Source organism: Microcebus murinus, chromosome 18 (assembly GCF_040939455.1).
Source record: "Microcebus murinus isolate Inina chromosome 18, M.murinus_Inina_mat1.0, whole genome shotgun sequence".
Lineage (NCBI taxonomy): Eukaryota > Metazoa > Chordata > Mammalia > Primates > Cheirogaleidae > Microcebus > Microcebus murinus.
In genome coordinates, this window is record NC_134121.1 from 49,871,697 (window position 1) to 49,885,717 (window position 14,021).

General features: G+C 46.7%; 1 long non-coding RNA gene across 2 annotated transcripts; it reads left to right on the top strand.

Moving 5' to 3' along the window:
* Nucleotides 1-17: 17 nt before the first annotated feature.
* On the top strand, nucleotides 18-9,709 carry LOC105861641 (uncharacterized). Of its 2 annotated transcripts, XR_012913102.1 has the most exons (3): nucleotides 18-258; nucleotides 352-548; nucleotides 9,360-9,709. It is a non-coding gene; the product is annotated as an uncharacterized LOC105861641 (long non-coding RNA). The 2 variants fall into 2 exon arrangements; XR_012913101.1 differs by having other exon boundaries at nucleotides 18-548.
* Nucleotides 9,710-14,021: the final 4,312 nt, after the last annotated feature.

Genomic DNA, 14,021 nt, shown 5'->3' on the forward strand with positions numbered 1-14,021 from the left:
TAGAAACCCACTCTCACAGCCTGCGACCTCTGGCGGGCCGAAGGAGCGCACGGAATTAGATACGCCATCATCTGGGCGGAGCTTGGAGTTTGCGTCTAGACCCCGCCTTCCAAGGCCACGCCCCCGACTCCCGGATGTGCTTCTGGAGAGGATGGGAAGGGCCAGACCCGGAAACGGTATCGTGTGTGTTGCGCGCAGTTAACTGTATGGATTTGAGAGACAGAGGATGGGTTTGGGAAGTGGGCGAATGTAAATAAAGTAGGTTCTTTTTTACTTTAAGGAAACTCCCTAGGAATTTCTACCACGGCCTCGTGGAACAATGTGGCAAAGAAAAAAGATTTCTCTCTTTAGATGTGCTGTCAGTAACGTGCTGTTCATGAATGGAAGTGCTTAATCCCCTCCAGCTTCTCAGAACCCGCCAGAGAGCTCCAGTCTCTGCAGCCTTTGAGGCCTGCCGGGTTGTCTCTGTCCCCCCTGCACTCCTAGCCCCTGCGGGGAAGTCTCTCCCTGGTTTACAGGAAATTCAAACTACTGACAGCTTGATGAAGGTGAGGCCGTTTTTTTGGCAAGGCTTCATTTCCGGGAGAAATTTGTGTTTCTAAGATAAGCGTGGCTGATTCAATAGTTAATGTACAAAATTCAAAATAAAAAAGCTTAATTGTGTATATTCTTAGGGAGAAAACATCTAATGGGCAATTACTCAACAAATGTACTATGTGTTATAAAATCCCTCGGTTTAGCTAAGCATCCACCACATAGCCATTTGCGTGGTTCCTCATTGCCTCATTACAACACTGGAAAAATTAGAATATCCAGCTATTGTGAAGGATTCAAATAGAGGAAATTCTTTTTTAATTTATTTTATTTTATTTTTTTGAGACAGAGTCTCGCTTTGCTGCCCAGGCTAGAGTGAGTGCTGTGGCGCCAGCCTAGTCACAGCAACCTCAAATTCCTGGGCTCAAGTGATCCTCCTGCCTCAGCCTCCCAAGTAGCTGGGAATACAGGCATGCACCACCATGCCCAGCTAATTTTTTCTATATATATTAGTTGGCCAATTAATTTCTTTCTATTTATGGTAGAGACAGGGTCTCGCTCTTGCTCAGGCTGGTTTCGAACTCCTAACCTTGAGCAATCCGCCTGCCTCGGCCTCCCAGAGTGCTAGGATTACAGGTGTGAGCCACAATGCCCGGCCTCTTTTTTTATTATTATTATTTTAAGAGACAGAGTCTCCCTCTGTCACCCAGCCTGGAGTGCAGTATCATAGCTCACTGCAGCCTTGAACTCCTGTGCTCAGGGATCCTCTGGTCTGGGTTTCCCAGAGGGCCTACAGTAAATTCTTACAAGGCTAACAGGCCTTTTGTTTTTCAAGGGGACCAAAGAATTTAAGTTTCAAATTTGTGGCCCCTTTGTTAGCAGAAAAAACAATACTGTCTGTATTGAACTTCAGCCCAGACATCTCTGCCTCTGTGAAACCTTCCTTTTCCTCCCAGCAAATCAGCCCCTCTACTGAATCTTGTTTGTATGTACTTCCCATATTTGGATCTTTTTCTAGACTTCTCCTTCTCCTCCAGGAGTCCTCCTTGACTGCCTTAGACAATTAAAAGTCTGATTTCTGGGTACCAGTGCTTTTGTTACATGTCATCCAGCGCCAGGATGGTCTAGTTATTCCTATAACTCATTCTATTTCTTTGAGGGAACTCTGGTTTTGTCATTAGTGTCTGGCATAGTGTCTCTCCTATAAATATTTGTGGGACTAATGGATAAACAGTGAAAGCTTAGTCATAATATTGAACTTGTACTTTCTATCTTCTTCAACCTGAAGACACTAAAAGAGGAGTTCTCAAACCTTATGGTTTCAGGACTCCTTTATATTCTTAAAAATTACTGAGGACCAGAGCTGGATGTGGTGGTGCATACCTATAGTCCCAGCTACTCTGGAGGTGGGAGGATCACTTGAGCCCAGAAGTTGAAGGTGGCAGTTAGTAATGATTATGCCACTGCACTCCAGCCTGGGTGACAGTGAGACCCTGTCTCTAAATAAAAGAAAAAACAAAAAACTGAGGCTCTGCCAACTCTACCTGAGTTGGCAAAATAAGAAATCCCTTTGGATTTAACCCTTACAAAAGAATTATCCTGACATTAACCATGAGCTTTTTTTCCTATTCTATTTCTTTGTTCCCACCTTGCAAATCCCACTGTTCTGCCATTGCCCAATGGCAACTCTGTTTTTTTGTAGAATACAGGTTGCCCTGATTCATGAATTGTGAATAAAAGCCAATTAGAACTATAACTAAATTTGTTGTAATTTTTAAACAACATAAATAGCATTTTTAAATCAAAAATAATTTTTAAGATAGTGAAAAGGGTCATACAAGAACATTCTCAGCAGCAAGTACAAATGTCCTGGGGCCCAAACAGAGAGATTCCTTAGAAAGCTATTATAGTTGTCCAGGTGAGAGACGATGAGGACAACACCATTAAAGAGGCCTTCCTTTTTACCTCGGCTAAAACAAGTCTTGTTCATCATTCTGTTAATACAGAAACATATTTGTTTTCTTTTTCTCATAGTTTGTAATTATTTTATTTGTTTGCTTACCTACCTAGTCTCCTCCACTATGTCATAAGCTTCTTTGGGGTTGGAGGCTCCTGTCATATTCACCTGTGCATCCCCATTTCCTAGCACTTAGTAGGCACGCAGCAGAAATGTGCTGTTTGATTGAATGAATGACTTTACATTTTTGTATTCATAGCACCAGCACTAGTGACTGATCCAGACAAGGAATTTAATACATGTTTGTTGAATGAATTACACTTATGTTGCAAACCATGGAAATAAATAGAATGTGGACTTGATCTGTTAGGGTAAAATAAGACTTAATGGTTGAGAAAGCTGGAACTACACTTGCATATTCATCTGCAAATTAGACTCAGTTTGGTAAACTATTAAAGGAGATTACACTCCTTTTTGGAAAGGACATTACACTCCTTTTAGGAAAGGACACTGGCTATAATTAGGGAACCAGGAACCTTCTGTAACCTAGCCTGAACTAGGAACAGTTTGAAGCATTCCACATCCAATATGCATCCATCAAGGTTAATGAACAAGGACAGGGCCTAGCTATCCATCACTGGTTAGAGACATTTAAGAGCTGGTCTTCAAAGGCAACTTTGACCCTGTCCATTTTACTGTGTGCTGTGGATGTTCCATCTGGATTGTTTGTCATGTTTATGCTGCTGGCTGCCTAGCTGTGAAGACTGGGGGAAGATATTGCCTCTCTCATTCAATTCCTAGAACAGAATCAGATGTATAAATATACAATGAACAAGTCTAATTATATAATGGGTAGGAAGGGATGCCTGCCCATATTCAAAAGGGAAGATGTTACCCATTATAGATTTGTCATGGAAAGTAACAGTTGATGATGCAGGCATTGCATGAGTGGGGTATAGTAAGTGCTTTGTCAAAGGAATATTTGTAGAAGGACCATTTTGCAAAGAAGGTGGATGGTATTATAGAAATCTGTATGCCACCAAATCTCTATATTATATGAAAGTTCTGATGGTTTTTAAATAAGATCTAAGATGCTCTGAGATATGTTTTCCAGTTTCAAAATGTCAGAACACCTTTGAGGTAAATGTTCAGACCACAGCAAATAATTGAACAATATTATTGGGATTTAGGCAGACTCCTCTGAAGATGGTTTCTCCATAGCAAAAATTAGAAAAAGAGGAAGAATCTAAGAACTTTTGTCATACTTTGGGACACATGTTTTATTTTTTAAAAAATATTTATTTATTGAGACAGAGTCTCACTCTGTTGCCCATGGAATCAGCCTAGCTCACAGCAATCTCAAACTCCTGGGCTCAAGCAATCCTTCTGCCTCAGCCTCCCCAGTAGCTGGGACTACAGGCATGCGCCACCATGCCAGGCTAATTTTTTCTTTCTTTCTTTTTTTTTTTTTTGAGACAGAGTCTCGCTTTGTTGCCCAGGCTAGAGTGAGAGCCGTGGTGTCAGCCTAGCTCACAGCAACCTCAAATTCCTGAGCTCAAGCAATCCTCCTGCCTCAGCCTCTCGAGTAGCTGGGACTACAGGCATGTGCCACCATGCCCGGCTAATTTTTTCTATATATATTAGTTGGCCAGTTAATTTCTTTCTACTGTTTTTATAGTAGAGACGAGGTCTCGCTGTTGCTCAGGCTGGTTCCGAACTCCTGACCTCGAGCAATCCGCCTGCCTCGGCCTCCCAGAGTGCTAGGATTACAGGCGTGAGCCACCATGCCCGGCCCTGGCTAATTTTTCTATATATATTTTTAGCTGTCCAGCTAATTTCTTTCTATTTTTAGTAGAGGTGGGATCTTGCTATTACTCAGGCTGGTCTCGAACTCCTGAGCTCAAACAACCCACCTGCCTTTTGGCCTCCCAGAGTGTTAGGATTCCAGGTATGAGCCACCATGCTCTGCCCTAATTGTGTCTAGACCTAATAGGTATAAAATTTTTTTTTTTTTTTTTTGAGACAGAGTCTTGCTTTGTTGCCCAGGCTAGAGTGAGTGCCGGGGCGTCAGCCTAGCTCACAGCAACCTCAAACTCCTGGGTTCAAGCAATCCTTCTGCCTCAGCCTCCCGAGTAACTGGGACTACAGGCATGTGTCACCATGCCCGGCTAATTTTTTCTATATATATTAGTTGGCCAATTAATTTCTTTCTATTTATAGTAGAGACGGGTCTCACTCTTGCTCAGGCTGGTTTTGAACTCCTGACCTCAAGCAATCTGCCTGCCTTGGCCTCCCAGATGGCTAGGATTACAGGCGTGGGCCATTGCGCCCAGCCAACTTTTTTTTTTTTAAGAGATGGGGTCTCAGTATGTTGCTCAGGCTGGTCTCGTACTCTTGAGATCAAGTTATCCTCCCACCTCAGCCTCCTGAGTGGCTGAGATACAGGCTTGTACCACCACATCTGGCTGGATCAAATGCTAACTCTATCCCATTTTTTTTTTTTTTTTTTTGAGACAGAATCTCACTCTGTTGCCCGGGCTAGAGTACCGTGGCATCAGCCTAGCTCACAGCAACCTCAAACTCCTGGGCTCAAGCGATCCTTCTGCCTCAGCCTCACGAGTAGCTGAGACCATAGGCATGCGCCACCATGCCAAACTAATTTTTTCTCTATATTTTTAGTTGGCCAATTAATTTCTTTCTATTTTTAGTAGAGATGGGGTCTCGCTCTTGCTCAGGCTGGTTTTGAACTCCTGACCTTGAGCCATCTCCCCACCTTGACTTTCCAGAGTGCTAGGATTACAGGCGTGAGCCACCACGTCCCGCCACAAATAAATTTTTTTTTAATCATGTATATGTGATGGCACATAAGTGTTTGTATAAAAAGAGCATCATGACAGTTGATACCACAAAGATTACAAGAAGAAAAAGCATTTTATGACAATATTTCACAAATTCACAAGGATCACTTTAATATGCAAAGCAATTGCTATCATTTGGAACACATTGCAGCTAATATGTACATAGTGTTAGTAAAATGCATTGTAACTCAGCACATTTTTTTCTTTATATATAAAGCACAAAAAGATTTAGGTAAAAAAATTAAAGTAGGATGTTTCTAGAATATAGGGAATTTTATTAGAAATGTAATTCTCTCATTATAGTCATTTATTTGGCATTAAACTCCAGTAGAAAGACTCAGTTAATAATCAATACTCTGTTTTGTGCTGATAATTTTGGGGGAAGTATTCTTTACTCCAATCCTCAAGGAAAAAACAAAACAGTAATTACCAAGCCAGGCAAGGTGGCTTAGGCCTATAATCCCAGCACTTTTGGAGGCCAAAGCAGGAGGATTGCTTGAGGCCAGTTCAAGACCAACCAGAGTGACATAGTGAGACCTCATCTCTACAAAAAATAGAAAAACTAGTCAGGAGTGGTGGTGCATTCCTGTGGTCCCAGCTACTCAGGAGGCTGAGGCAGGAGGATTGCTTGAGCCAGAAGTTTGAGGTTGCAGTGAGCTATGATGATGCATGCCACTGTGTTCTAGTCTGGGCAAAAAAAAAAAAAAAAAAAAAAAAAAAGGAAGGCCGGGCGCTGTGGCTCACGCCTGTAATCCTAGCTCTTGGGAGGCCGAGGCGGGCGGATTGCTCAAGGTCAGGAGTTCAAAACCAGCCTGAGCAAGAGCGAGACCCCGTCTCTACTATAAATAGAAAGAAATTAATTGGCCAACTGATATATATATAAAAAATTAGCCGGGCATGGTGGCGCATGCCTGTAGTCCCAGCTACTCGGGAGGCTGAGGCAGAAGGATCACTGGAGCCCAGGAGTTTGAGGTTGCTGTGAGCTAGGCTGACGCCACGGCACTCACTCTAGCCTGGACAACAAAGCGAGACTCTGTCTCAAAAAAAAAAAAAAAAAAGGAAGAGGCTGTGGGCAGTGGCTCATGCCTGTAATCCTAGCACTCTGGGAGGCGAGGTGGGAGGATCGCTCAAGGTCAGGAGTTCGAAATCAGCCTGAGCGAGATCCCATCTCTACTAAAAAAAAAAAAAATAGAAAGAAATTAATTGGCCAACTAAAAATATATAGAAAAACTTAGCTGGGCATAGTGACGCATGCCTATAGTCCCAGCTACTTGGGAGGCTGAGGCAGGAGGATTGCTTGAGTCCAGGAGTTTGAGGTTGCTGTGAGCTAGGCTGATGGCACAGCACTCTAGCCCAGGCAACAGAGTGAGACTCTGTCTCAAAAAAAAAAAAAAAAGGAAGAAAGAGAAAAAGAGTAACCAAACATCCTTCTCTCGGAATTTCCCTGATTATTTTATTTCTAAAAAATTTCAAGTGATACATCTGAATTAGAAATCATTTCTTTTTTTGGGTAGGGGTGGGATGGGGGAGTTACAACTGACATGGCATTTCACAAATATTCATCAGTGCCTAGGAGCTGTGAATTCAGCAGAGAATGAGACAGACGAGGTTCCTGCTCCCAGAGAGTTCTGAGTGTGGGGAGGCAATCTGCACAGGAAAAGTCTCTGAGGAGAAGAACTTTCCTCTGAGATGTGATAGCCAAGGAGGAGGCAGGTGACAGGGAGAACTGAAGGCGACAGGTGAGACAGACAGGGACCTTGATCTGACAGGACTCTCCATAAGCTAGGGTGCAGAGATGGCATTTTATTCTGAATGCAGTAAAAAGTCATTAAAGAGTTTTAAGCTAAGATCTGATTTCTGTTTGAAAAGATCACTCTGGCTCCTGAGTAGAGAGCAGCTCCCAGGAAATAAAAGCAGAAACAGAAAGATGAATTTTGAACATTCATCTGGATGCAAGAGACGGTGGCTTGTGGTAGGGGATAATAGTGGGGATAGGAAAAAGTGGACCAATTCAGGATGCAATTTGAAGGTAGAGTCAACAGGATGGGGACGGATTGAGAGGAATTGAGGGCAAGTTCCACATGTTGACCTAGAGTGGCCAGGTGAATCGGGGTGTTCCTTACTGGGCAGGGGGAGCGGGAGATTTGCAAGGGGTGGTTTGGAGAGGCCAGACCCAGACTTCTATTTTGGCTGTGTTAAGTTTGGGATGACAAATAAGCTACCACCCATATGATCTTAGACTTTGTGATAGAGCCCAGGTGATATGGATTGGGGCATCATAGAGCCCTGGAAGGAATCAAAAGCAGTGGGAATGGAGCAGGTTGCCAAGTACTCTTGATTTAATCTTCTGAACATAGCTGAACACAGCCACCCCTATTCCAAGCCCCTTCTCTTACTTGGACTATGGTAATTGTTTCCTGGTCTTCTGGTCTTCCTGCCTTTTTTTTTTTTTTTTTTGTCTCTTTCCAATCTGTAGCCAGTATGATCTATTCAAGATTCTAATCAGATTATACCACTCCCTGCTTAAAACACTTTAATACCTTGTTCTCAGGATGAACAAAATCTAATTCTTACCTTGACCTACAAGTAGGGTTGCCAAATAGAATACAGGATACCCAGTCAATTTGAATTTCAGATAATGAATAATTGTTTATAAGTATATCCCATGCAATTATTCCTTGTTTATCTGAAATTAAATTCCACTTGGCACCTTGTATTTTTTTTTATTTCAGCATATTATGGGGGTACAAATGTTAAGGTTACGTATATTGCCCATGCCCCCCCTCGAGTCAGAGCTTCAAGTGTGACCATCCCCCATACATTGCACATCTTACTCATTATGTTTATATATACTCATCCCCTCCTCTCCCCTCCCACCTGCCCGACACCCAATAAATGTTATTCCTACATGTCCACTTAGGTGTTGATCCGTTAGTACCAATTTGCTGGTGAGTACATGTGGTGCTTGTTCTTCCATTCTTGAAATACTTCACTTAGTAGAATGGGTTCCAGCTCTATTATTTGCTAAATCACAAGGGCTTTGCGAGATGTAGTCCCTACCCCACTTTCCTGGTTTCACAAAGATGTCCCTGTCTTTCAACTCAAGCCATAATCTTCAGAACCTGGGATTGGATAGGCCCCTTTCTACCTCAGGGCCTGTGCACCTGCATTTCCTTTGCTAGGAATGCCTTTAGCACCTCCTGATTTATCTAACAGCCACTCACCTTTCAGATCTGTCTCTGCCGAATGGCCTCTTTCCTTGGGCTGTATGCTCTCCTAGCATGACGTAACTTTCCTTCACTGACCCTGTATCAAGTTGCAATTACACATTTGTTTGTGTAATTATCATATATATCATATATCATATATATCATAATTATCATAAATCCTTCCCACTAAACTGTAAAGTCAGAGACTAGATTTATTTTTGCTCACTTTTGTACCCCCTATGCCTCTCCTAGTGTCTAGTACATAATAGGCATGTGGATGGAAGGGAGGAGGGAAGGGAAAAAAGGAAAAGATGAAAGAATGTACTAGATTTTTTTTTTTTTTGAGACAGAGTCTCGCTTGTTGACCAGGCTAGAGTGAGTGCCGTAGCATCAGCCTAGCTCACAGCAACCTCAAACTCCTGGGCTCAAGCGATCCTTCTGCCTCAGCCTCCCGAGTAACTGGGACTACAGGCATGTGCCACCATGCCCGGCTAATTTTATATATATATTAATTGGCCAATTAATTTCTTTCTATTTATAGTAGAGACGGGGTCTCGCTCTTGCTCAGGCTGGTTTCAAACTCCTGACCTCCAGCAATCCGCCTGCCTCAGCCTCCCAGGGTGTTAGGATTACAGGTGTGAGCCACCGCGCCCAGCTGAATGTACTAGATTATAAAATAAATTACATCAGGATCAGAATGAGGAATAAGGACTAAAGCAGAAATTGGCCTTGTAAACCTGTAACTACACCAGACCAAACTGGCTCAACTTTTATGTAAGAAAGTTGTGCATTGTTTTTCAGTTGCCATGGACCCCCAGGTTGAAGGTCAAGTAACATGAGCATGCCCAGATGGACCAAGTGTGCAACGATAAGTGGAACCTAAGTGCTCAGACCAAAGAGTAGGGACTGAATTAAGAAGTGGACACTGCATGGCAGGATCCAGGATGCAATCAGATTGAGCCCTGGTGTCACCCCATGGCAAGATCCAGTCAGATCATTCCTGCCAGCATCATGGCATTGCAATATCCAATCAGATCACGCCTCATTGCCCTCTGCTTATACAACCGGAACCAGCTCCCAGCTCAGGGATTTGAGCACTTCCTCCTGTCTCCTGGCCAGTTGCTTTTCAATAAAGCTTTCCCTTTCTCAAAGGCTGGTGCCAGATATCGCCTTCTATGCACATTGGCCAGCAAGTCCATTGATTGCTGAAAAACATATCAATTCAAATCAATTCATAGGGATTTGAGCATTTCCTCCTGTCTCCTGGCCAGTTGATTTTCGATAAAGCTTTCCTTTTCTCAAAGGCTGGTGCCATGATATTGGCTTCTATGCACATTGGCCAGCAAGTTCATTGATTGCTGAGTAACAGATCAGTTCAAATCAATTCATAGGGATTTGAGCATTTCCTCCTGTCTCCTCGCCAGTTGATTTTCGATAAAGCTTTCCTTTTCTCAAAGGCTGGTGCCATGGTATCCGTCAGCTTCTATGCACACTGGCCAGCAAGTCCACTGATTGCTGAGTAACAGATCAATTGACAGGGAGGGCAGGGAGGGAACGAAGGCTGAGTGAGGGTAAAGAATCCAGCCTAGGAGGAGAGTAAATTAATATTTTGTCCCAATAAGTTGGGGGCGGGGCTGATGAAGAGATTTGAGGCTGCCTGAATACCTTCTACCCCTAAACTCTATTAGGTGTCACAAAGGGGGCAGAGTGGGTGTGGGTACTGGTGAGTCTGTTTGTAGAATTGCTGTCCCATCGGGTCACTTTCTGCACCAGCTGTCTCGAGTCTTCATTCTCCTCAAACCCCAGGCCCTCCCGACCTCCCCACCCTCAGCAGAGGGTCTGCCTCCACCTCCCAGAAAAATGGAAACACCTTTCCCATCATCCAGCTCAGACCTTCTTCACCCCGTCCTCCCTGGCCTCCTCCCCCCTGGAAGCTCGGGGCAGACATTTCTGGATGGCACAGCTGATCTCTTTCGGGAAACATCCACGATCACTGACACTCCTCTCTCTTGCTCACTGAACTGCTGTCTGGGGTTGAGGCCCGGGAGAAGGAGGTCCGAGAGCAGGAAGCTCACTGGGCATGCGCTCAGGACCCACACCCGTGCTGGGGAGGCAGGACAGGGCCCAGGGACAATGGAGCTGTGACACAGGCCCACATAAGGCCTCAGCCACCCACGGGAAGCTCTGGAGCTGGGGCAGCCTCAGCGTTGTGCCACACTGTGGCCAGGAGCCAGGCCACTGCCTTCCAGGGCTGGGGCAGGGAGGGCACGGATTTCGGCCACACGGCTCTCACAGCCCAGGGCGCATCCTGGAGAGAGGCTCGGAGGAGAGCCGTGGCCTCCAACCCCTGCAGCTGGGGCAGTTCACGCTCGGTCCTGGAGGAGGGATTCTGGGTGGTGCCCATGACATCCGCTCTGACTTCCAACAGGCCCCTTCCCCTAACCATGGGATCGTGTTCAAGTCTCTCTCTGAAAAATCCTCCCTCAACCCCACATCCCTGCAACTGCTGGCTTTCCTCCCCCTCTTCCCTCCTTCTCCCCTCCCCTCTCCCTTGCCCTCCCCCCCTGCCAAACTTATTTATTTATTTATTTATTTTTGAGACAGAGTCTCACTCTATTGCCTGGGCTAGAGTGCCGTGGCGTCAGCCTAGCTCACAGCAACCTCAAACTCCTGGGCTCAAGCAATCCTCCTGCCTCAGCCTCCCGAGTAGCTGGGACTACAGGCATGCGCCACCATGCCCGGCTAATTTTTTCTATATATTTTGGTTGGCCAATTAATTTCTTTCTACTTTTAGTAGAGAAGGTGTCTCACTCTTGCTCAGGCTGGTTTCGAACTCCTGACCTTTAGCAACCCGCCTGCCTCAGCCTCCCAGAGTGCTAGGATTACAGCTGTGACCCACTACGCCCAGTCCCTGCCACACTTCTCAAAAGGGTCTTCCACACTCGCTGTCCCCACGCGCTGCTCCTGTTCACTCCTCAACCCCCATGCACCAACAGACCACTGAGATTCTACATCATATCTGTGGGGTACTTTTGGGTCTTCACAGTCATCGTCCTCTTGGGGACACCCTGTCCTCTGCTGGCTGCTCCTGCCTTGGAAACATGCCCTTCCTCTGGGCTTGCACGATGCCACAGCCTCGTCTTCCTCCTACCTCTGGCCAAGCAGCCCATTCTCTGCTGCGTGGCCAGTAGGGGCAGAGCCCGTGGGGACAGCCCTCCTCTCCCGGCCTCCCTTCCTGGATGTCGCCGTCCACTCCCACCACATAGTGACTAATGAGCAGGCATGACTGCCCCCAAAACTCTCAACCCCAGCGTCCCCTTGACAACCTGGTGACGTCTGCTCTGGGACAGTCCTCAGTCCGAGACTGGATTTGGGCTCCTCCCCACGCCTGTCCTCCTCCAGGGTTTCACCTGTCTCAGGAACAGGCTCCGCCATCCCCTGAGCTGGGCAGCCAGGAACCTGGGAATGTGGCCTGCTCCCTCCATCTCCACCTCTCTGTCTGCCACCCTACCTGACCTTCGTCCCAGTCCCGTAGTTCTCCTCTAGCCGCACTCCTCCTCTCCAGCCAGGGCCCCTCCCTGGCCTCAGGGACTAATATCTCCCACCTGGACACAGCAGCCGCTCCCAGCCCGGCCCCTCCCACATCCTGGTGACCCCGACTCCACCCAGCCTCATTTAAACACACACACACCTGATTACATCACCGCCCTGCTTAGAAGCCATCCCACCTGCCCAAGGAAAAGATGCCAAGCTTTGGCATGGCCTGCCCACCCCCTGTCCCCTCTTGTGAAGCAGTGTGGCTTAGTGGCTGGGCTCGTGGGCTCTAGAGTCGGCCACCTGGATTCAATCTGAGCTCCGCCATGCTAGAGGGTTTTGGGTAATTGATTCATCCTTTGTGTCTCGGTTTCTTCATCTGGAGAATAGGGATGCACCAGCAGCACCAGCCTCAAGGGGTCTGGGGAGATGACGAGAGGGTACTTGCAAGGTTGTGAGAACAGTCTGTTCAGAGTGAACATTCAGTGAACCTTACCTGCTTTCTTAGTTTCTGCACTGCAGCTACACTGCTTCCCGTGGGTTTCTCAAATGTTTTGTGCTCCCCCACCCCCACCCCAGGACCTTTGCACATGCCGTGCCCACTTTGCAGTTCTCTTTCCCTTTGCTTGGTCATCTTTTAGCATTGTGTCCAGGTAACCATTCCTCAGGCTGCTCTTCTGAGTGCCCAGCTAGGTCAGCTTTCTCTCTTACACACCATCAGAGACCCAAACACTTCTGTTATTTCAGTTTGTCATTTTGCATTTATACATCGTGATTATTGCTGTGTGTCCCTCCCCCCACAATCCTATAAGCCCAGGAGGGCGGGGACTCTGTTGTTGCTCACCAGCCTATGCCCAGCACCCAGCACAGTGCCTGGCACATAACCAGTGTTCAAGCCAATACATGAAAAGGAAGACAGCCCGAGTGAGAACCCCAGCTCTGCTGTTTCCTATTGCACGATCTTGGGCACGCTGCTCACCTCAACGTGCTCACCCGTAAAGTTAGGACATTCACGCCCACCTCAGAAACTTCTTACAATTATAAAATGAGACGTGGCCGGGCGCGGTGGCTCACGCCTGTAATCCTAGCACTCTGGGAGGCCGAGGCGGGCGGATTGCTCAAGGTCAGGAGTTCGAAACCAGCCTGAGCAAGAGTGAGACCCCCGTCTCTACTATAAATAGAAAGAAATTAATTGGCCAACTAATTTATATATAGAAAAAAAAAATTAGCTGGGCATGGTGGCGCATGCCTGTAGCCCCAGCTACTCAGGAGGCTGAGGCAGCAGGATCGCTTGAGCCCAGGAGTTTGAGGTTGCTGTGAGCTAGCCTGACACCACCGCACTCACTCTAGCCTGGGCAACAAAGTGAGACGCTGTCTCAAAAAAAAAAAAAACATTAAAAAAAATAAAATGAGACGTGCAACAAGTACTGCCCAGAACCTGGTGCAGGAACACTTGCGCAGTCTCGCTGGTCTTCATTCCTCAGAGCCAAGGACAGTCCTGGGTCTCAGGATGAGACAGGGTCTGTGGCGGGGTCAGAAGGAGCCAGATGCAGAAGGGTCACAGAGGTCCCCCCGGGCAGGCCAGCACATTGGGCCTGTGACCCTTTTGTCTCCAGAGCTCTAGAGCAGTCCTTTTGCAAGACTTCAGCCCAGCAGTGCCATAGGGAAGGGTCCTTTGTCTGTTTAGGACTAGAGAAGCAGAGATGGAAGAGTGCCCCCTCAGGCCAGGAAAGGAGGGGACCCACTGTGATTAACTTGAGAGGTCCTGCCAGGTAGGACAGGGGCCCAGTGAGGTCCAGCCTCCCGTGGCCTCCGAGAGTGGACATTCTGCGTTGCTGGCCAGCCCCGGGCAGGCGTGGTGGGTTAAGGGAGGTGGCAGATTTCCTTTCAGGGAGAAGCGGCAGGCCAGGAAAGCCTCCTATGTCTGGC